The 22,184-nt window shown below is 43.7% G+C and overlaps 3 non-coding genes across 3 annotated transcripts; all 3 read right to left on the bottom strand.

Annotated features, from left to right (window-relative positions):
- Positions 1-6,341: 6,341 nt before the first annotated feature.
- trnas-gcu (transfer RNA serine (anticodon GCU)) lies at positions 6,342-6,423 on the bottom strand. Its single transcript has one exon. It is a non-coding gene; the product is annotated as a tRNA-Ser (tRNA).
- Positions 6,424-7,210: 787 nt separating this feature from the next.
- trnas-gcu (transfer RNA serine (anticodon GCU)) lies at positions 7,211-7,292 on the bottom strand. The gene has a single exon. It is a non-coding gene; the product is annotated as a tRNA-Ser (tRNA).
- Positions 7,293-8,057: 765 nt separating this feature from the next.
- Positions 8,058-8,139, bottom strand: trnas-gcu (transfer RNA serine (anticodon GCU)). The gene has a single exon. It is a non-coding gene; the product is annotated as a tRNA-Ser (tRNA).
- Between the last annotated feature and the right edge of the window lie 14,045 nt (positions 8,140-22,184).

Here is a 22,184-nt window from a genome sequence, read left to right as displayed (position 1 = left end):
GGAGACCGGACCAGGATGAGCGGTTTTTAATGGATAATTATCCTCATTATCATATTCAATTGTATGTATTTGAGGGAGGATTGAGCGGAATGTTGTGCTCCTGCATGTGCGCTCAAATCCACGTTTATTGTGATGTTCAAAGAAGCGTGCATTGATTTGGGCGTACGCACAGCTTTGAAAAACGCAAGAATTACACGCACGGATTCACATTGAATTCCACGCACTCTTTGTACATGAGGTCCCTGGTCCAGTCGGTGGTAGAGAGGGTGAAGGGAGAAGGTCACTGGCATCTGACCCAGAATCACTATTGACAGCTCCTGAAAAGCCATGGTAGACCCAGAACAAACATGAGGACGACGTTAATTTGGTTACAGGCAATGATCTGATTGCTGTTGTCCATCTAAATATATTTTATGGTCGGGATACTCCACCTACCTTATTGTGATTATCACTTACTGAAAATACTAACTTGATTAGTTTAATGTTGCTATTTACGTATACATTTCTTACTGCAACTCTTTCCTCCATCTGATTATGTTGGGAGTATTGTGGTCCATGTAAACGTAGTCAGTTGGAGCATCAGCTGAGGTAAGAATGGTTCCTTGGAGTCCGACCACAGCAGCTGTGTGTCGTTAGCCCGTTAAGCTGTGGTTGGTCAGAGCTGGTCCCTGGCAACATTTAAAAACTCTCAGCTGTGCTGACTCCTTTACTTCTGACTTTCATTATGAAGACTGCAGGCTTCTTCCTGAGGTTTGGTACAGTCTTGGTTGGAAGCAACTGTTTCCAGCCGGTTCTAGAAGTTTCTGATGTTGTGTTCTTGTTTTTCAGGGTTTCCCTCTGTGTGTTGTTGATTGTGGAGTCATGTGGGATGCATTTGAAGGGTAGGCTATGGTTTGCTGAAGACATGGCATGTGTAGTTGTATCACACTCAGCTTAAATCTTCTGTTTTCTGTCCCCAGGATCAAAATCTCACCAACAGAGTGGTGGTGGCAGCGGTGCTGGTGGCAACTTTGCCTCCTACCAGGGAGCACCCACAGGTCATTCTGCACCAGTACTCTACAGTGCCCCTAGACTGGTATCTGCACCAGTATTTGTCCAAAACCCTAACCCCCCTCAGCTTGTTGGCTACACGACTCCAGTAGGGAGCAGCCTGGACTCGGCTGCACCTGCTGTGGGATACTATGTTGGTACTGGGTCTGCTGTGCCCCTTCAGTCTGGCGCTGTCGGTACTGGGTCACTTGTGCCCCTTCAGTCTGGCGCTGTCGGTACTGGGTCACTTGTGCCCCTTCAGTCTGGCGCTGTCGGTACTGGGTCACTTGTGCCCCTTCAGGCTGGCGCTGTCGGTACTGGGTCACTTGTGCCCCGACAGGCAGGAGCTGTCGGTACTGGGTCACTTGTGCCCCTTCAGCCTGGCTATGTTGTCTCTGGTTCTTCTGTACCCTTTCAAGCAGGACCTATTGGATCAGGGCCAGCTGGAGCTGGTCAGTCTCGTCTACCAAATAAGTCTGATGTATGGTAGTAGTCTTGTGGTTGAGTACTGTATACTGACTTGTTTCTCCACAGAAACCGAGTGGGCTGTTCCTCCCCGAAGCTTGACTGAAGCAGCAGCAGATGATGCCCAGACCATGGATGCCAGTGACTTTCTCCCATCACCCCCTCTACCACCACCTGAACCGAGCTTCCAGGCAGGAGAAGCTGCCAGTGTTATGAGGGAAGCTGAACTTGGCAACTTCCAGCGGCAGACAGAAGAATTTGGCTATCCAGCTGACCAACTGGGCCAAGGGCAGCAGGGATTCACAAGTGTGGTTGTTCCCCAGTTTGGTGTGGGTGGTTTCTCAGCTTCCCCCTATCCAGACTTTGACTACAAACTCCTGTATGGCCTGTACCCTCCTGGCACCCAGACTACCTTCAGCCAGCACCATGAGAAGGGCAAAGACTACTCACAGGCCGTCCACTACTTGACAGAGCATGCTTCTGACGACCATGGTTCTGTGCAGCAGAAAAAGGTCTTCCAAGCTGCCTCCTAGACTTCTGCAGGAAATGCTTAGGTGTCTTAAGGCTGGCAGAAATATGTCCTCTGCATAAAAGATTCTGATCAGCTTTGGCCAATAAAGATTTTAACTTGTACATGGCTTTGTGGAATGCTCATTTATAATAAAGGAGACAAAATGCTGTTGACTGATGTAAACCAAAATTAACAATGCAAAATGGAATGTAGGTTACACTTCCTCCCCACATCAATGCGTGTCCTGAAAGTCTGGCATTACAAGCCATATCCTGAGGTTGGTAGCATTGCTGTGTGATTCTAAGCATGGATGCTCCTTAGACCTTCACTTGCAGAAGGCTGGCGATTAGCAGGGCCTCCACATGGCCGTGGTTCCTGGGGAAGGTTCTGTAGACCAATGTTGTGCCACAGCGGTTGTGCTGTTCAGTTATCAAGACTAATTTATTCAGTTAAATAAGGTAGGTTATCAAAATGACTTGCCGGGGCACCACCTGGGCCGTAACCAGGAAAATAACTAGCAGCAAATCGGTCTCAAAAATGGATATTATGCAAAGTAGTACATTTTACTATTATCACTACAGAATAACCGTTGAAGGCAATTACCAGTTCGGCTCTAGCTCTGTCAAACAAGCCATTGTGATGAAATATGTGCAAAACAAAAACTGTCATTCAAATCACAATTTATTTACATCCAGGTGTCAAGCAGATGGTAAAAGCGACACCCCAAATAAAACCTGATGGTAAACTACATTAAAACATAACACTACCATAATAAAACTGCATAAGGAAAATAAATCAAAACAGTAAACACGTGATACAAAACTTCCGTCCATCTGTGTCTCCAGACAACTGGCTGCACGTGGCCGGCAACGCATTTAAAGATGGCGGCGCCCTCGCCACCACGTGCAATGAAACAGGATGACGGGGCGCGTGTTACAACCAAAAACGTAACAACGGCCAATAACGTAATAACTGCCAATAATGTAATAATTTTGGCCATTTCAAATGTAATAAAGCCAATAGTGTAATAATGTGCCAATAATGTAATAAAACTTTTGAGTCAATAACGTAATAACTTTTTGCTGATAATGTAATAAGGCATTACATTATTGGCTGGTTATTACGTTATTGGCCTAGTATTAAAAAAAACTTTCAAAATGTAATAACTGGTGCCGATAATGTAATAACACATAAAAATGACAGCAGCTCTTGGAAATAAAGGCTTTTGTGAAGTTTTTGTGCAGTTTGCTAATCAAAAATAGGTAGCCTATAGTGGACTATAGTACACTGCACTGTACACTGCAGTTCAGATTTTGGGATTGGAAATAAATAATAATGCAAGTCCAGGAAAATATATGGTGAATTCATTTGACACCTCAACACCCTCAACGAGACACTGATTTTATGGCATATGCATGGTACACATGAAAAATTGCCTGTTTAGACAAGAACGTCTAACTGCCCAATAACTGCAAAAAAAACCTTTATTTCCAAGAGCTGCTGTCATATTTATGTGTTATTACATTATCGGCACCAGTTATTACATTTTGAAATTGGCTTAAAAGTTATTGGCTCAAAAGTTTTATTACATTATTGGCACATTATTACACTATTGGCTTTATTACATTTGAAAAGGCCAAAATTATTACGTTATTGGCAGTTATTACGTTATTGGCCGTTATTACATTTTTGGTTGTAACAGGTGCGGTATTTAAAACCACGGATAACTGGAGAAGATGGCGCCACAAAATAAACAAACAATAATGCCAGTAGTTGCCGGCATTACACACTAATATACATATGGTAAACAACCTTAAACACAAATTTAGCTCTGAACCGCTCTAGATTAAACTGATTGCCCAAAACATAGCCTCACGCTTCCTCGGTTCCGGGAACAACTGGCTTTCTGCCGGGGGTTCCAGTCCGAGGCGGCCTCGTTTCTCTCTGCTTCCAATTCTGGAAAGAAAAGGGACAGTGGCTGCAGCGTACCTCACGCCGTTTCCCTGGTGCCGGTCCACGGAGCCTCTACACGCTGCCTCGCTGCGCACGGGGCTGGTTCCGTCCGTATGCGTCGCTGGGCTGGGGGGGGGCGGGGGGGGGGCTTCACGGGTCCAAAGCTGGAGCTTCTACGGCGGATTCTGGTTCACGCTGGCGATCGTCCCTGGAACGCCACGGTTCCTGGTGTAGGAGAGTGCTCGAAGAAAAAGAGGGGGTTTAAAGGCAGAGAGAGTCAAGAGCGCAGCGCTCTGGTATCGGATCTTACGTTCGGCCCGTTAATATAGGTCCCGAACGGCTCCCTCCCTGCCCCAGCTCTCAGGAAAAATGGGGAGACGTGGTCCAGATGCGCTGGTCGACAGAGGTCTGTCCTGGTCGCTGGGCTGGGAAAGAGAGACTGAGCTGGGGAGAAACTGAGATTTTTGCGTTCCGCGGGCTGCAGGGGGGCCGTCAGCGCCTGGCCAGTGATTCGACGCGCGCCCTTCAGGTGCCGCCCCCAAGGCACGTTGGTCTTTGTAGTTCTTCACAAAGCGGCCATTTTAAGAGGCATTTTAAAGCTGATTTCAGGCCGGGGTTGAGCCGGCTTTAAAGTCGAATTCAACACAGGAAAGGTGACACGTGGTGTCAACGATCGCAGTGGGCAACACCGGACCCCCCCCCCCACGAAGATTAGGACCCCAGATCCGGCTGGATCTGGCACAGCAGCATTCATAAAGGCCTTAGCTCTCAAGAAAGGGGCAGAATAATCCCCTGAGCAGGGTCCACCGGGTGATCAGAATAGTCTACCTTTGACCCTGAAGAGCAAGAATAAAGAAGATACATAGGGTGATCTCTGATTAGAGATCAAAAGGGGAATTGTTATGATTGATTATATAACGAATAATTTAAAATCAAACTGAATATGTAAACTGTGTTGTTAACTAAATGTTTCTCTATGTGAAACTGAGGTGCATTCCTATGACTTCTCACCATGCTGTACCAGGCACGAGATAAGGCCCAGCTACACACTTTGGGACCCCCCCCCCCCCCTCCGTTTCTCTAAGAGTAATAAATATCCCTCACACGCGCGGGCCGGGCAGATCTGTTAGGATGGCTGCGGAGAGCTGTCCTGCAGGTCTCCCTCTGCAGAGGTAATATCTTTAATTCTATCCCAGTCTTTTGTGTCTTTATTTACCTTTTCCAGCTCAATCAAAAAACCCGGGGTGATTAATTCGATCACAACAGTATGAATGAATAATGATCTCTGTGAAGCTCTGGGTGCCTTGAAGGGCGCTATATAAAACCAAGCCATTATTATTATTATAATTCCATCCATCCATCCATCCATCCATCCATCCATCCATCCATCCATCCATCCATCCATCCATCCATCCATCCATCCATCCATCCATCCATCCATCCATCCATCCATCCATCCATCCATCCATCCATCCATCCATCCATCCATTATCTATACCCGCTTTATCCTTTGCAGGGTCACGGGGGTCTGCTGGAGTCTATCCCAGCTATTTTCAGGCGAGAGCCAGGGGTTACACCCTGGACAGGTCGCCAGTCCATCGCAGGGCCACATAGATACAAACAACCAGACACACTCACACTCACACCTACGGGCAATTTAGAATCAACAATTAACCTAGCATGCATGTTTTTGGACTGTGGGAGGAAACCGGAGTACACGGAGGAAACCCACGCAAGCAAGGGGAGAACATGCAAACTCCACACAGAAAGACCCTGCTGGGCCTGGGAGTCGAACCTCGTCTAGTGCTCGTTAATCTAGTCCCTAATCAATTACTGCAAATTCAATTAGTGCCTACTCAACTCGTCATCATTCAACTACTCCTTATCAAATAGCCCTCATTCGTCTCACCCTTATTTAACTTGTCTTTGCTCATCTAAAACTCATTCAACAAGTCCATACTCAACTAGCCCTGCGATTGGTCTATGGCAGTGTTTCTCAATCCTGGTCCTCGTGGGCCCCTGTCCTGCATGTTTTAGATGCTACCCTGCTTCAGCACACCGTGATAAAAGTACCTGTGTCATCAACAGAGCTGTGCAGACCTTGGTGACAAGCTAATGAGGACCTTTAATTAGAATCAGGTGTGTTGGTGCAGGGAAACATCTAAAACATGCAGGACAGGGGCCCACGAGGACCAGGATTGAGAAGCACTGGTCTATGGAAAGCACCTAGCTTGTATTGTATTCATGCTTTACTATATAAACAAAATGTAACTTACAGGTAATGCTACTGAGCATCTTAGGTTATTTCAAGCAAAGACAGCATCCGGCCATGCTGGGATACCACCACCTCATAGTAACTCCAAGGAACACCTCAAAGCAAGCACGACGAGGATGGGATTTGAACCCATGCGTGCAAAGCACAATTGATTAGCAATCCATCGCCTTAACCACTCGGCCACCTCGTCCAGTGCTCATTAATCTGATCCCTAATCAATTACTGCCAATTCAATTATGCCTACTAACTCGTCATCATTCAAGTACTCCTTATCAAATAGCCCTCATTCATCTCAACCTTATTTAACTCATCCTTGCTCATCTAAAACTCATTCAACAAGTCCATACTCATCTGGCCCTCATTCAACTCTTCTTTATTCAATTAGTCCTTACTCTACTAGTCCCAATTCAACGATTACTTGTTTAACTAGCCATTATTCAACAAGTCCTCATTAAACTAGTCATCGATGCTGCAGTTCAACTAGACATCAATGTGTGCTGTCTACACCTGTTTATATAGTAGTCTCTGTAGTTCATCAACTAACCAGGTCACAGTCATATTTACATAGAACTGTTAGTTCTCCTGTTAATGGATCATTAATACTAATATATCTGCACTTGTTTTACCTTTGACAACATATCAGTGTCTCACCTTTCCCTGTTCTTTACCCTTTCTTTTCTATCTCACTCTTCTTGCTCTTGCCACCTGTTTTTCAGCAGGTAGGTCTTCTCTCTGAAAGAGGGGTTGTTCCTTGCCAGTGTTTATTTGACAGTTGTTTGGGGGTCATGCGATTGGTCTCTGGAAAGCACCTAGCTTGTATTGTATTGATGCATTACTATATAAACAAAATGTAGCTTACAGGTAATGCTACTGAGCATCTTAGGTTATTTCAAACAAAGACAGCATCCAGCCATGCTGGGATACCACCACCACATAGTATCTCCAAGGAACACCTCAAAGCACAGGAGAAGCAAGCACGACGAGGATGGGATTTGAACCCATGCGTGCGGAGCACAATGGATTAGCAATCCGTCGCCTTAAACACTCGGCCACCTCGTCTAGTACTTGTTAATCTATTCCCAAATCAATTAGTGCCTACTCAACACGTCATCATTCAACTACTCCTTATCAAATAGGCCTCATTCATCTCACCCTTAATTAACTCGTCCTTGCTCATCTAAAACTCATTCAACAAGTCCATACTCAACTAGCCCTCATTCAACTCTTCTTTATTCAATTAGTCCTTACTCAACTAGTCCCAATTCAACGGTTACTTATTTAACTAGCCATTATTCAACTAGTCCTCATTAAACTAGTCATCGATGATTTAGTTCAGCTAGACATGAATGTGTGCTGTCTACACCTGTTTATATAGTGGTCTCTGTAGTCCAACAACTAACCAGGTAACAGTCATATTTACATAGAACTGTTAGTTCTCCTGTTAATGGTTCATTAATACTAATATATCTGCACTAGTTTTACCTTTGACAACATATCGGTGTCTCACATTTCCCTCTTCTTCATCCTTTCTTTTCTGTCTCACTCTAGCCACCTGTCTTTCAGCAGGTAGGTCTTCTCTCTGAAAGGGGGGTTGTTCCTTGCTAGTGTTTATTTATCAGTTGTTTGGTGGTCATGACATTGGTCTCTGGAAAGCACCTAGCTTGTATTGTATTGATGCATTACTATATAAACAAAATGTAGCTTACAGGTAATGCTACTGAGCCTCTTAGGTTATTTGAAGCAAAGACAGCATTCGACCATGCTGGGATACCACCACCGCATAGTAACTCCAAGGAACACCTCAAAGCACAGGAGAAGCAAGCACGACGAGGATGGGATTCAAACCCATGCGTGCAGAGCACAATGGATTAGCAATCCATCGCCTTAACCACTCGGCCACCTCGTCTCGTGCTCGTTTATCTGGTCCCTAATCATTTACTGCTAATTCAATTAGTGCCTACTCAACTCGTCATCATTCAACTACTCCTTATCAAATAGCCCTCATTCATCTCACCCTTATTTAACTCGTCCTTGCTCATCTAAAACTCATTCAACAAGTCCATACTCAACTAGCCCACTCTTCGTTATTCAATGAGTCCTTACTCAACTAGTCCCAATTCAACGATTACTTATTTAACTAGCCATTATTCAACTAGTCCTCATTAAACTGGTTATCGATGATTTAGTTAGTTTAGCTAGACATCAATGTGTGCTGTCTACACCTGTTTATCAAAGTCGGAGTCGGGGAGTGAACGCAGTGGACGCAACAGATTACCGTGTTGCAATGTAACATTACCAGTACAGCATCATTAACTACAGCTAGAAAAGTTACTTTACTTAGCAGATAAAGTAACGTTAGCTGAGCATTAGCTCGCCAGCTCTACTTACCATTCTTTGTGCACCTTCAGATGTCGAACGAAGTTGGAAGTTGTTGCCTCTCCGTCTGTGATCTTCGACCCGCATGTTTTGCAAACCGCAATTTCTTTTTTTGTTCACCACCTCATAGTATTTGTACCCAAACGAAATTATCTTCGGTATCATTTTTGCAAACCGGCGCTTTGGTTACCATTTCTTCGTCATTGGTTGTCCTGCAATTTGATTGGATGCTGTCGCAACGTGGATCTAATTTGATTGGATGCTTTGCCAGCTCGCACACACACAAATGCATACACACGCACACGCACACACACACACACACACACACACACACACACACACACACACACACACACACACACACACACACACACACACACACACACACACACAACACACACACAGCGCGTTCATTATTAACATACTTTTTAATCCTTGTGTTTTGGTGAAGGTAGCAAGTCTTCTCAAGTTCAAGTCGAGTTGCAAGTCTTTTAACATTTTGTCAAGTATTGACAAAATGTATTTGTATGTCCGCGGTTGTCTGCGCGCGGAGAGACTCAATGTCATTTTTAACTCCTTGAGACGATGCCATGATTTCAGCCTTTATCTGTGTCAGCACCGCTTCTCTGGAAGTTTGAAGTTCCTCTCGGAGCATCTGCAGGGAGAGAGCGGCCTCGGGGCCAGGTGTCTTGCCTTGTGGGGTCGCTGCTGCTCTGTCGGCCATGTTGAGGCTGCCTCGTGTGAACGGAGTTATATATTGCTGTAACTGTGTCCCTTGTTGTTTCCCTTTTCGTGCGGGCATATCACAGTTCTGTTACCAATTGGGAGCGGAGACCGGACCAGGATGAGCGGTTTTTAATGGATAATTATCCTCATTATCATATTCAATTGTATGTATTTGAGGGGGGATTGAGCGGAATGTTGTGCTCCCGCATGTGCGCTCAAATCCACGTTTATTGTGATGTTCAAAGAAACGTGCATTGATTTGGGCGTACGCACAGTTTTGAAAAACGCAAGAATTACACGCACGGATTCACATTGAAATCCACGCACTCTTTGTACATGAGGCCCCTGGTCCAGTCGGTGGTAGAGAGGGTGAAGGGAGAAGGTCACTGGCATCTGACCCAGAATCACTATTGACAGCTCCTGAAAAGCCATGGTAGACCCAGAACAAACATGAGGACGATGTTAATTCGGTTACAGGCAATAATCAGATTCCTGTTGTCCATCTAAAAATAGTTTATGGTCGGGATACTCCACCTACCTTAATGTGAATATCACTTACTGAAAATACTAACTTGATTAGTTTAAAGATGCTATTTATATATACATTTCTTAATGCAACTCTTTCCTCCATCTGATTATGTTGGGAGTATTGTGGTCCATGTAAACGTAGTCAGTTGGAGCATCAGCTGAGGTAAGAATGGTTCCTTGGAGTCCGACCACAGCAGCTGTGTGTCGTTAGCCCGTTAAGCTGTGGTTGGTCAGAACTGGTCCCTGGCAACATTTAAAAACTCTCAGCTGTGCTGACTCCTTTACTTCTGACTTTCATTATGAAGACTGCAGGCTTCTTCTTGAGGTTTGCTACAGTCTTGGTTGGAAGCAACTGTTTCCAGCTGGTTCTAGAAGTTTCTGATGTTGTGTTCTTGTTTTTCAGGGTTTCCCTCTGTGTGTTGTTGATTGTGGAGTCATGTGGGATGCATTTGAAGGGTAGGCTATGATTTGCTGAAGACATGACATGTGTAGTTGTATCACACTGAGCTTAAATCTTCTGTGTTCTGTCCTCAGGATCAAAATCTCACCAACAGAATGGTGGTGGCAGCGGTGCTGGTGGTAACTTTGCCTCCTACCAGGGAGCACCCACAGGTCATTCAGCACCAGTACTCTACAGTGCCCCTAGACTGGTATCTGCACCAGTATTTGTCCAAAACCCTAACCCCCCTCAGCTTGTTGGCTACACAACTCCAGTAGGGAGCAGCCTGGACTCGGCTGCACCTGCTGTGGGATACTATGTTGGTACTGGGTCTGCTGTGCCCCTTCAGGCAGGAGCTGTCGGTACCGGGTCTGCTGTGCCCCTTCAGGCAGGAGCTGTCGGTACTGGGTCACTTGTGCCCCTTCAGCCTGGCTATGTTGTCTCTGATTCTTCTGTACCGTTTCAATCAGGAGCTGTTGGTTCAGGGCCGACTGAAGCTGGTCAGTCTTGTCTACCAAATACGTCTGTAGATGCATGGTACTAGTCTTGTGGTTGGGTACTGTATCCTGACTTGTTTCTCCCCAGAAACCGAGTGGGCTGTTCCTCCCCAAAGCTTGACTGATGCAGCAGATGATGCCCAGACCATGGATGCCAGTGTCTTTCTCCCCTCACCCCCTCTACCACCACCTGAACCGAGCTTCCAGGCAGGAGAAGCTGCCAGTGTTATGAGGGAAGCTGAACTTGGCAACTTCCAGCGGCAGACTGAAGAATTTGGCTATCCAGCTGACCAACTGGGCCGAGGACAGCAGGGATTCACAAGTGTTGTGGTTCCCCAGTTTGGTGTGGGTGGTTTCTCGGCTTCCCCCTATCCAGACTTTGACTACAAACTCCTGTATGGCCTGTACCCTCCTGGCACCCAGACTACCTTCAGCCAGCACCATGAGAAGGGCAAAGACTACTCACAGGCCGTCCACTACTTGACAGAGCATGCTTCTGACGACCATGGTTCTGTGCAGCAGAAAAAGGTCTTCCAAGCTGCCTCCTAGACTTCTGCAGGAAATGCTTAGGTGTCTCAAGGCTGGCAGAAATATGTCCTCTGCATAAAAGATTCTGATCAGCTTTGGCCAATAAAGATTTTAACTTGTGCATGGCTTTGGGGAATGCTTATTTATAACAAAGGTGACAAAAGGCTGTTTACTGATGTAAATTAACAATGCAAAACGGGGTGCACATCAATGTGTGTCCTGAAGGTCTGGCATTACAAGCCATATCCTGAGGTTGGTAGCATTGCTGTGCAGTCTAAACATGGATGCTGCTTAGACCTTCACTTGCAGAAGGTTGGTGGTTGGCAGGGCCTCCGCATGGCCATGGTTCCTGGGGAAAGTGCTGTAGACCAATCTGGGACTGCTTAGAATTATGACCACATTGCAGATAAAATGTATTTTAAAAGGTGGTTTGTGGGACATAACTAAGAAGCAAGAATCATCCTAGCTAAGCTCAACTTTTGAAACCTGCACAGATTTACTCAAACGGGGAGTGGCTGATTGCTGTAAGCCTGCAGTCAGCTGCACGCCAAGAGTTTCACCAATGCAGCAAACATTGCCACAGGTCATGGTATACTACCACACTGGAGCATCACAAGTGAGCAGGCAATGGTTCAAATGTTCATGACAGGGGCTTCTCCACAAGGCTATGCTACATTTTAAAAAATGTTGCTGGTTTTTTGAAAACTGATTTAGAACTCCATAATTTGTTCGACTGAAAGGCCTTATTGGCGCAGGAATGGAAAGTCACGGAAAAACTTGAGATTTCTGGTCTCCTGGCTTGTGGATTATCTCGCCAAGAGACCAGGATTTTGAGGCTCAACGGCTGCACATCAGACACCATGGTAAATTAACTCTCTAACTGAACCGGCACAACAGCAGGGTGGACCAGACTTCCCTCTGACACTTCATCCATCTCATTTAGGATCCCAGGGTATTTCCACACCAGCCGAGAGACATACTCCCTTTAGCGTGTCTTGGGTTCTCCTCCCAGTGGGACATGCCCAGAAAACCTCATCAACCTGCGCCCAGGATGCATCCTCCCCAGATGGCCGATCCCCCTCATCTGGCCCCTCTTGTTGCAGAGGAGCAGTGGCTCTACTGTTGGCTTCTGTAGGATGGCCAAGCCTCTCATCCTATCTCTAAGGGAGTGCCCGGACACTCTATGGAAGAAACTCATTTCTGCCGCCGGTATCCGAGATCTTGTTCTTTCTGTCATTACCATGTCATCTGGAGTCACGGGTAGCTAGGTAGACACATTCTTCTGTCTGCTGCTGGCAGTTGCCATGTTCAGCTTCCTTCTTACACCTGAGATATCTCCTACCTGGAGTACAGGTCCAGTCGGTGGTAGAGAGGGTGAAGGGAGAAGGTCACTGGCATCCCTGAAGGGGTACAACCGACCCAGAATCACTATTGACAGCTCCTGAAAAGCCATGGTAGACCCAGAACAAACATGAGGACGATGTTAATTCGGTTACAGGCAATAATCGGATTCCTGTTGTCCATCTAAAAATAGTTTATGGTCGGGATACTCCACCTACCTTAATGTGAATATCACTTACTGAAAATACTAACTTGATTAGTTTAAAGATGCTATTTATATATACATTTCTTAATGCAACTCTTTCCTCCATCTGATTATGTTGGGAGTATTGTGGTCCATGTAAACGTAGTCAGTTGGAGCATCAGCTGAGGTAAGAATGGTTCCTTGGAGTCAGACCACAGCAGCTGTGTGTCGTTAGCCTGTTAAGCTGTGGTTGGTCAGAACTGGTCCCTGGCAACATTTAAAAACTCTCAGCTGTGCTGACTCCTTTACTTCTGACTTTCATTATGAAGACTAGAGGCTTCTTCCTGAGGTTTGCTACAGTCTTGATTGGAAGCAACTGTTTCCAACTGGTTCTAGAAGTTTCTGATGTTGTGTTCTTGTTTTTCAGAGTTTCCCTCTGTGTGTTGTTGATTGTGGAGTCATGAGGGATGCATTTGAAGGGTAGACTATGATTTGCTGAAGACATGACATGTGTAGTTGTATCACACTGAGCTTAAATCTTCTGTTTTCTGTCCTCAGGATCAAAATCTCACCAACAGAGTGGTGGTGGCAGTCGTGCTGGTGGCAACTTTGCCTCCTACCAGGGAGCACCCACAGGTCACTCAGCACCAGTACTCTACAGTGCCCCTAGACTGGTATCTGCACCAGTACTTGTCCAGAACCCTAACCCCCCTCAGCTTGTTGGCTACACAACTCCAGTAGGGAGCAGCCTGGACTCAGCTGCACCTGCTGTGGGATACTATGTTGGTACTGGGTCTCCTGTGCCCCTTCAGGCAGGAGCTGTCGGTACTGGGTCTGCTGTGCCCCTTCAGGCAGGAGCTGTCGGTTCTGGGTCTGCTGTGCCCCTTCAGGCAGGAGCTGTCGGTTCTGGGTCACTTGTGCCCCTTCAGCCTGGCTATGTTGTCTCTGGTTCTTCTGTACCCTTTCAAGCAGGAGCTGTTGGTTCACGGCCGGCTGTTGCTGGTCAGTCTTGTCTACCAAATAAGTCTGATGCATGGTACTAGTCTTGTGGTTGGGTACTGTATTCTGAGTGGTTTCTCCACAGAAACCAAGTGGGCTGTTCCTCCCCGAAGCTTGACTGAAGCAGCAGATGATGACCAGACCATGGATGCCAGTGACTTTCTCCCATAACCCCCTCTACCACCACCTGAACCGAGCTTCCAGGCAGGAGAAGCTGCCAGTATTATGAGGGAAGCTGAACTTGGCAACTTCCAGCGACAGACGGAAGAATTTGGCTATCCAGCTGACCAACTGGGCCGAGGACAGCAGGGATTCACAAGTGTGGTGGTTCCCCAGTTTGGTGTGGGTGGTTTCTCTGCTTCCCCCTATCCAGACTTTGACTACAAACTCCTGTATGGCCTGTACCCTCCTGGCACCCATACTACCTTCAGCCAGCACCATGAGAAGGGCAGAGACTACTCACAGGCCGTCCACTACTTGACAGAGCATGCTTCTGACGACCATGGTTCTGTGCAGCAGAAAAAGGTCTTCCAAGCTTCCTCCTAGACTTCTGCAGGAAATGCTTAGGTGTCTGAAGGCTGGCAGAAATATGTCCTCTGCATAAAAGATCCTGATCAGCTTTGGCCAATAAAGATTTTAACTTGTACATGGCTTTGGGGAATGCTCATTTGTAATAAAGGTGACAAAATGCTGTTAATGGAGGTAAACCAAAATGAACAATGCAAAATGGAATGTAGGTTACACTTCCCCACATCAATGAAGGTCTGGCATTACAAGCCATATCCTGATGTTGGTAGCATTGCTGTGCAGTCTAAGCATGGATGCTGCTTAGACCTTCACTTGCAGAAGGTTGGTGGGTGCCAGAGCCTCCGCATGGCCATGGTTCCTGGGGAAAGTGCTGTAGACCAATATGGGACTGCTTAGAATATGACCACATTGCAGATAAAAGTTTAAAAGGTGGTTTGTGGGACATGACTAAGAAGCAAGAATCCCTCCAGTTGCAAAGCTCACCTTTTGAAACTTGCACTTTAGTCAAACGGGGAACGGCCGATGGCTGTAAGCCTGCAGACGGATAGCTGCACGCCAAGAGTTTCACCAATACAGCAAACATTGCCACAGTACTTGGTATACTACCACACTGGAGCATCACAAGTGAGCAGGCAATGGCTCAAATGTTCATGATAGGGGCTTCTCCACAAGGCTATGCAACATTTTAAACAATTTTGCTGTTTTTTGGAAAACTGATTTAAAACCATAATTTGCTCGACTGAAAGGCCTTATTGGGGCAGGAATGGAAAAAAGGCACGGAAAAACTTCAGATTTCTGGTCTCCTGGCTTGTGGATTATCTCGTTGAGAGACCAGGTTTTTGAGGCTCAACGGCTGCACATCAGACACCATGTTCTGCAGCGCAGTGGAAAAAAACTCCACCAGGACCTGCTGCTGAGCATAACCATCCATGACTGCTGTTGGTGGCAAGTCTGTGGAAGGAGGAGATGAAAAACCCCCAAAAGTAGGTTTTTATATAAATGTATTATATTTTTATATGCTTATTGTATGTTTTTATATGATTAAACATGGCTCGTTACTCTTTCAACTTTGAAGCTTTGTCTCATTCCTTGTTAAATTATTGCTCAGAAAAAACAAGATACACAGATTGAGAGCACTGTTTTCATTTATTTTGTAAACAATTACACTTGATTCTTTTTTTTGGCAGTTTGATTATCCAGTTAAATGATTGTTAATATGACTGGAACAGATAACGTCACATTGAAAAAACTTCAGGGAATACCTTTATTTCTAAAGGAATAACTGGAGTAAGTAGCCAAAACACAAAGGACATTTAGGAAGGCGATAAACCCAAACGACCAGAATGACTTAAATCCAGGCTGCTCCCTTTCACCTGTGGCGTCCCACAGGGGTCGGTCCTCGGCCCAATCCTTTTTATTACCTACCTGCTCCCACTTGGTCGTGTCATCAGCAGACATGGGATATCCTTCCATTGTTATGCTGATGACACGCAACTCTACATAAGAACTGCCCCCACTCCCTCTGCAGCCCTGTCATCTCTCACCATCTGTCTTTAGGAGATAAAGGCATGGATGAGTAACAACTTCCTTCAGTTGAACAGTAACAAAACTGAGGCTCTCCTTCTTGGCACACCACATCAGATCCAGACTTCCCCCATATCCCAACTCACCTTCAACAGCCAGGTCATCCCTCTATCCAACTCAGTCACAGATCTGGGGGTTCGATTTGACCCCCACCTCTCTTTCAACCACCACATACAACAACTATGCAAAACGTCATTCTACCACCTCCGGAACATCTCCAAACTCCGGCCCCATCTAACCCTACCAGATGCAGAGAAACTGGTACAGGCCTTTATCTCCTCAAGGCTGGACAACTGCAACGGACTCTTTTTCGGGATCCCTGGCAAGAACATCCAGAGGCTGCAATATGTTCAGAACAGCTGCTGCCAGGGTCATGATGAGACTCCAGAAATATGAACACATCACTCCCATTCTTCACACGCTGCACTGGCTCCCTGTCTCCTCCCGGATCAACTACAAAATCCTGCTACTCACCCACAAATGCATCAATGGACACGCATCACCATATCTAGAAGACCTCATCACTCCACAAACCTCCACCCGTTCCCTCAGATCTACAGGCAGCTGCTCCTCCGAGTCCCAAAAACCAGACTCCACCCTGGGGGGCCGAGCCTTCTGCTCATCAGCACCAGCCTGTGGAACAGTCTCCCCGCCCAGTTGAGGGCTCCACAGAACTTGGACAGTTTTAAAACTGGCCTAAAAACCTTCCTATCCATACTCGCTCTATCCATACTCATTCCGGAGAAATTTATTTTTGTGGATAGATGGACACTAGCTAAGCAGAAACTTCCCACAATGCAATGCAGCCGTGTTTGGTTGCTGCGCAGATACGTATATGTCATAAGTGTAATATTAAGTATAATGATGTTATTATAAAATATTAATATTATTATATTCGTATATAACAATATTATATAATGTCATCTTGTTTGGGCCAGGATAAATGGGAAAGAGCGGAGTGGTGCTGCTACAGCTGCTGTTACCATGGTAACAGCTGCTACTGCTGCTGTGACAGGAGCTGTTGCCATGGTAACAACTCCCCCTCCCAACGGCAGGAAGTGCCGTGTGACTCTGAGTAGTACGTCCCAATTAATGCATACTACTGATATTTACTCAAAAGTGTGCCGAACTTAAGTAGCCTATACTTTTTGAGTATATACTGTTTAGTATGGCATTTGGAAGCACCGCATGTCTTTGTGTTTGAGTTCTTGTTTGAGGTTCCTGTTTCCAATAAGCCCTGATCGTCTCCACCTGTGTCTCGTTAACCTTGTGTATATCTGGTCTGGTCTTTCTCCTGCTCCCTGCTGGTCCGTACTGTTTTGTCCTCCATGTGCCATGTCATGTTTTTTTTGTTTTGTAAAATTTGGGCTCTTGTTTTGATTTTGGATCCTGCGTTGCAGCGTTTTTAGTTTAAATGAATAATTTTTGGAACTTTTTGGAACTCCTTCGTGACAGCCTGTGTACGTGCTGCAAGGAGAGGATGGTGAAACACAAAGAGTGGTGCAGCGTAAGGAGGAGAGGCAGATGGAACTGTCCGGGGTGCTGGCACACCCCAAAGTCCCAGTCCTCCTCGGAGAAATCCCCCAAGAAACAGTCGTCCCCCAGAGGAGCTCTGAGTCACGGGTGAAGGGGTTGGAGAGTGACCAAGAAAAGATGGAGAGGGAATGGAAATGACGGCAGAGGGCTGAAAACAAGACGAACAGGACTTGCCTAACGCAACACGTTTTTGCTGCATACACTGAGTTACAGTTAGATGTGCATATTGATGATAGAACACCTTCATGAATCACCAAACCTTCTGATTGTATTTTTGATTCTGTTTGGTTATGCTTTCCTCAAGTGAACCATATCTGACCTACTGGGTTGAAGTTTGGGGAAATAAATGCCTGTAAAACATTTATATTCAGTCAATTTTCATTTTGCAAAAAAGAGCCATAAGAATAATCAGTAGAAAACGATATAGAAATCCAACAAATCCATTATTCCTTTAGATACAATTGTTGAAATTTCATGAATTAGTAGACTATAGTATTCTGCAAATTATGTTTAAAGCTCATAAAAAAACTTTACCAATCAACATTCAGAAAATATTTGAAAAAAGAGTAGCAAGTATAATTTAAAAGGAACAGATTTTTAAAAAAAAACTAAGATTCAGGACTAAATTGATGGAACGTTGTGTTTCTGTGAAAGGAATCAGTTTATGGAACAATCTGAATAAAGAAAACAAAGAATCCAAATCAAACATTACATTCAAAAGAACAATTAAAGCCTGTATGTTAAGTAAATATAATGAAAAATGTTAATTAAGTTTGATTGACATACCCATAGCCGGCAGTAATTTTATTTAATTACATTTTTTATTTACTTAATTGTTTTTTAAATTTTAAATTTGTTATTTGTAAATTTAGTTCTTGGGAAAAAGGGGCAGATTAGATAAGATTATTCTTCTTTCTGCTCGCTTTTCATTCACAATTTAGGAACATTTGTGTTTGTATTTGTATTGAATTGTTTGTTTTATTTTTGAATGAAATAAAGAATAAAATGAAGTGCGCTGGGTGGTTTTCTGTTGCATTGAGTTTGTTCTGATGGCTGGGACGCCATCAATGAAAGAAGCGGCAGATGTAGGACAGTGGTCTGAGTAAGTCACTAGGTGTCGCTGTCGCACTGTCGGTGTGTTAGGAGGACCAGCAGGTGGGGGGGCCAACTCCCTGAAAAACAAATAAGGGACACCTCATCAGCAGGGCCGGTGTTCTGCCCATTTCTGCTGCTTTGCCAAAAAATACTCCCTAATGGTTTTCTAACTTTTGTAGAGCTACAATTTTACTGTGTTTTATTCCCTAAACCACTTCCCTTTCCCCCCAAGTGGTCCTTGTCTCTTGCCAGGCCGTCATTGTAAATAAGAATGTTATTAATGACCTGCCTGGTTAAATAAAGGCTAATGACTGAATAAATATCAAATAAAGTGATAGAATTGTTTTTATTTCTCTTTATCGTATAATGTTCACAAAGTGTAACGCAATTCATGTCATGGGTTGTGTATTTTGAAGGATCAAATACTCAACATCCCATATTATCAATTTTACATCATGCAAGAAATGATGGGCGTGGCAATCAAACTTTGAAAATCGACTGTGCGCATGCGCAGAACCACAAAGTAGCATTTCTCGGCAGGTAACAAGGATTGGCAGAACACCGGCCTTCACCCTTCCTGCCGTGGTGAATGTTTTTTAGTGAGTGAAACGATTTTTTAACTATTTGACTCGAACCTGAATTGAATTAGATGCATATTTTTGAATGTCATGAACACATGGAAAACACATTATTATCCATCAATTCACTTTAATACAAAATAACAAAATGAACTGAATGAAATAAGTATCTTTCTTAAACAGAATCCTGTCCTGCTTAACTTAAAATTGTATAAATTAATATAAACTTATGATCTCAACAGCTCAATGCCATTTTCCATTGGTATTTTATGACTATTTTCTGACTCTCACAGTAATACGGGACAAAGTGCATCCATTTTCAGCTCAATACGGGACTTTAGTTCATAAATACGGGATGATTCAGTTTTTCATGAGACGGTTGGCGACCCTACCAGCAGTTCTCGCTGTTTTGAATCACGTCCCCTGCGGGCCCATGTTTTTTAAAGTTTACTTTCCATGTCTTGTAAAGCCTTTTTAATGGCAGCCTGAATTATCATCAAATATCAGCACTAAAACCACACATCCACTTAATTTGTTGCTCTTTGTTTACTTCTTAAACTACGTTCCACCATGAGTTATTATATTTATTGACAGATATATACAGACAAGGTACAAAACTTCAGAATAAAATGCAGTTACAAATTAAGGACAGTAAATTATATATCAAAATAAAATAGAAGGCTTGATGAAATATTATATTTTTCACATAAGCTTCTTGTTTTAACCGCTTATATTTATCTTATATTTAATAAGAATGTTCTTGACTGGATAGCATCTATGAAGCATTTTAAAAGTAACTTCTCTTACTTTGTTTGTAATAATACATTTTCTTGACAAGACCCATGTGTTTTTCCAATCTATCTCATTATAGTCAGGGGGCAAACCCTAAGAGTGATAACTCTGCTCACGCTTCTGGGTAAAGTTTGACAACCTTATTTTTTTGTTAGAAGGAACCCCCAGGAGGAATAATAGGGGTGTTGTCATCTTGGATTTTTTTGCTGGTGACCACTGGAGGCGCTGTAACATTCAAATACTCAATTCATGCATATGGTCACAATAATGGTCAAAATGTACAGTTTATATGCAAAATCTTCAATGTTCAAGATTTTATATTTAGGGAAATGGATAAAACATCAATTGAATTATTATTTTTTTTTTTAATTGTATTGCTATATTTTGTCCAATATTGGTTAAAAAATATGACTTTTTTTATAGGCGTTTTTAACACACACATAATAAGTATCTTTTTTTTTTTGCAGTGAAACACATTTTCTATGAAATCCTGTGTCAAAATCGTCTATAAAAAAGTGATATTTTGCATCCAATATTGGCTAAAATATAACAATATGATTCATAAAGGCTTTTTTTTAGTATTGTTTTATCTATTTCCTTAGATATACAATGTTTTAATCTCGACAATTATGCATACAAATTGTACAGGTTGACAAAAACCGACCATATGCCTGAATTGAGAACTTGAATATTCTAGCGCCTCTAGTGGTCACCACCTAAACAATTCAAGATGATAACACCCCTAAAATTCCTTCTATAGATTTTTTCTAACAAAAAAAATAGGTTGTTAAACTTTATCCAGACATGTGAGCAAAGGTCTTAAAGGAGCTTGAGGCCGGATTGTGGCAAGATTTATGAAAAAAATGTGTATACATTTTAAGTTTTCTAGTAATAATGTCAGATGAAGCGTTCCAAACCCAAAAGAATGATTCCTCTAGTGTATCTCTCCTTTGTCTTGAACAGGCTGTGTGCTGCAAAATGTGCTGCAATTCGGTCCCGAATTTCCCGCGCTGTCCTGTGGATGTGACGTCACATGACGCTGCATGTGCGTTCTCCCTGTTCTCCCGTGCCGGCTTCACTGTTGGCTGCAGTACCCCCAACGGCCGTCGTGGTGAAGGGTGGCGCTAGAGAGTCTCATTTCTTAAAAGGAGCCTCAAGCTCCTTTAACTGAGGCTCTTTTCTAAAGATGCCCCTTGACTATTATAGAAGTTATTCCAATAGAAAACTGCTGCAGGTTTAGAAACAATATCTCTCTGTATAATATATCTAATGCAATGATTCATAGCTTTACCACTTAGTAAAGGACAAATATTACCAACATAAATGTCCGCCATGAGTTTGAACATTCATCATGTGTGTTTTGTGACATTTATACGTGGCGTGGTAACTCCCGCCAGAGTTTTTGGACAGTTATTGGGTTGTGGTAAACATTACTAGTAGGCTGTGAGCCCTGACAAAGGTTCATCTGTGAATAGTGCAGGACGGAACAGTCCTTTTTTCTGTCAATTTAGCATCTCATTTGTTAGTTTGTATCTTATATTTTATAATTGATTCCTTTCTGAGGTGTAGCCTACTTCATTTAATTTGACAGTAACCCCTTATTTTTAATGTTACCGTATTTGCCCGAATATAAGACGACCCTGATTGTAAGACGACCCCCTTTTTCAAGACTCAAATTTGAAAAAAGACTTTTTAAACACCAAATACAATTTTTACACAGAAAATAATTACAGTACATCGTAAACAAATGATTATAACAATATATTCGAGAGAAAAAGCATGTTATTTTGCCTCATTCAAATCATGATCTTGAAGTTTGCATCATAACTTCTTCGACCCACTTTTCTCCAGATTGTCGCTACGTTTCTCCTTTTCTGTTATCTCTTCTGTTATTTTCTTCTTTTTTTCTTTCTTACCGCTATTTTTTATTTTTCTTCTTCATGCTACTGCTATTTTTATTTTTCTTCTTGGTGACAGGGGTTCGCTTTGGCCTGGGGAGTTAATTTCGGCACTTGCTTTAAAGATATCTGGCGCCATCTAGCGTTGTGAATGGGTATAAACGTCTAGACCCCGAATGTAAGACGACGCCCACTTTTTCAGTCTTATTTCAATGCAAAAAACACTGTCTTATATTCGGGACAATACGGTATTTGATATTTTTGGAGATTAGATTATTATTGTTTGAGGAATTAATTAATTTATTTCTAAAACAAAGTTTAC

The sequence above is a fragment of the Cololabis saira genome, chromosome 23 (assembly GCF_033807715.1).
Source record: "Cololabis saira isolate AMF1-May2022 chromosome 23, fColSai1.1, whole genome shotgun sequence".
Taxonomy (NCBI): domain Eukaryota; kingdom Metazoa; phylum Chordata; class Actinopteri; order Beloniformes; family Belonidae; genus Cololabis; species Cololabis saira.
The sequence above is the reverse complement of the archived record's forward strand: the minus strand, read 5'-3'. Positions and strand labels throughout refer to the sequence as shown.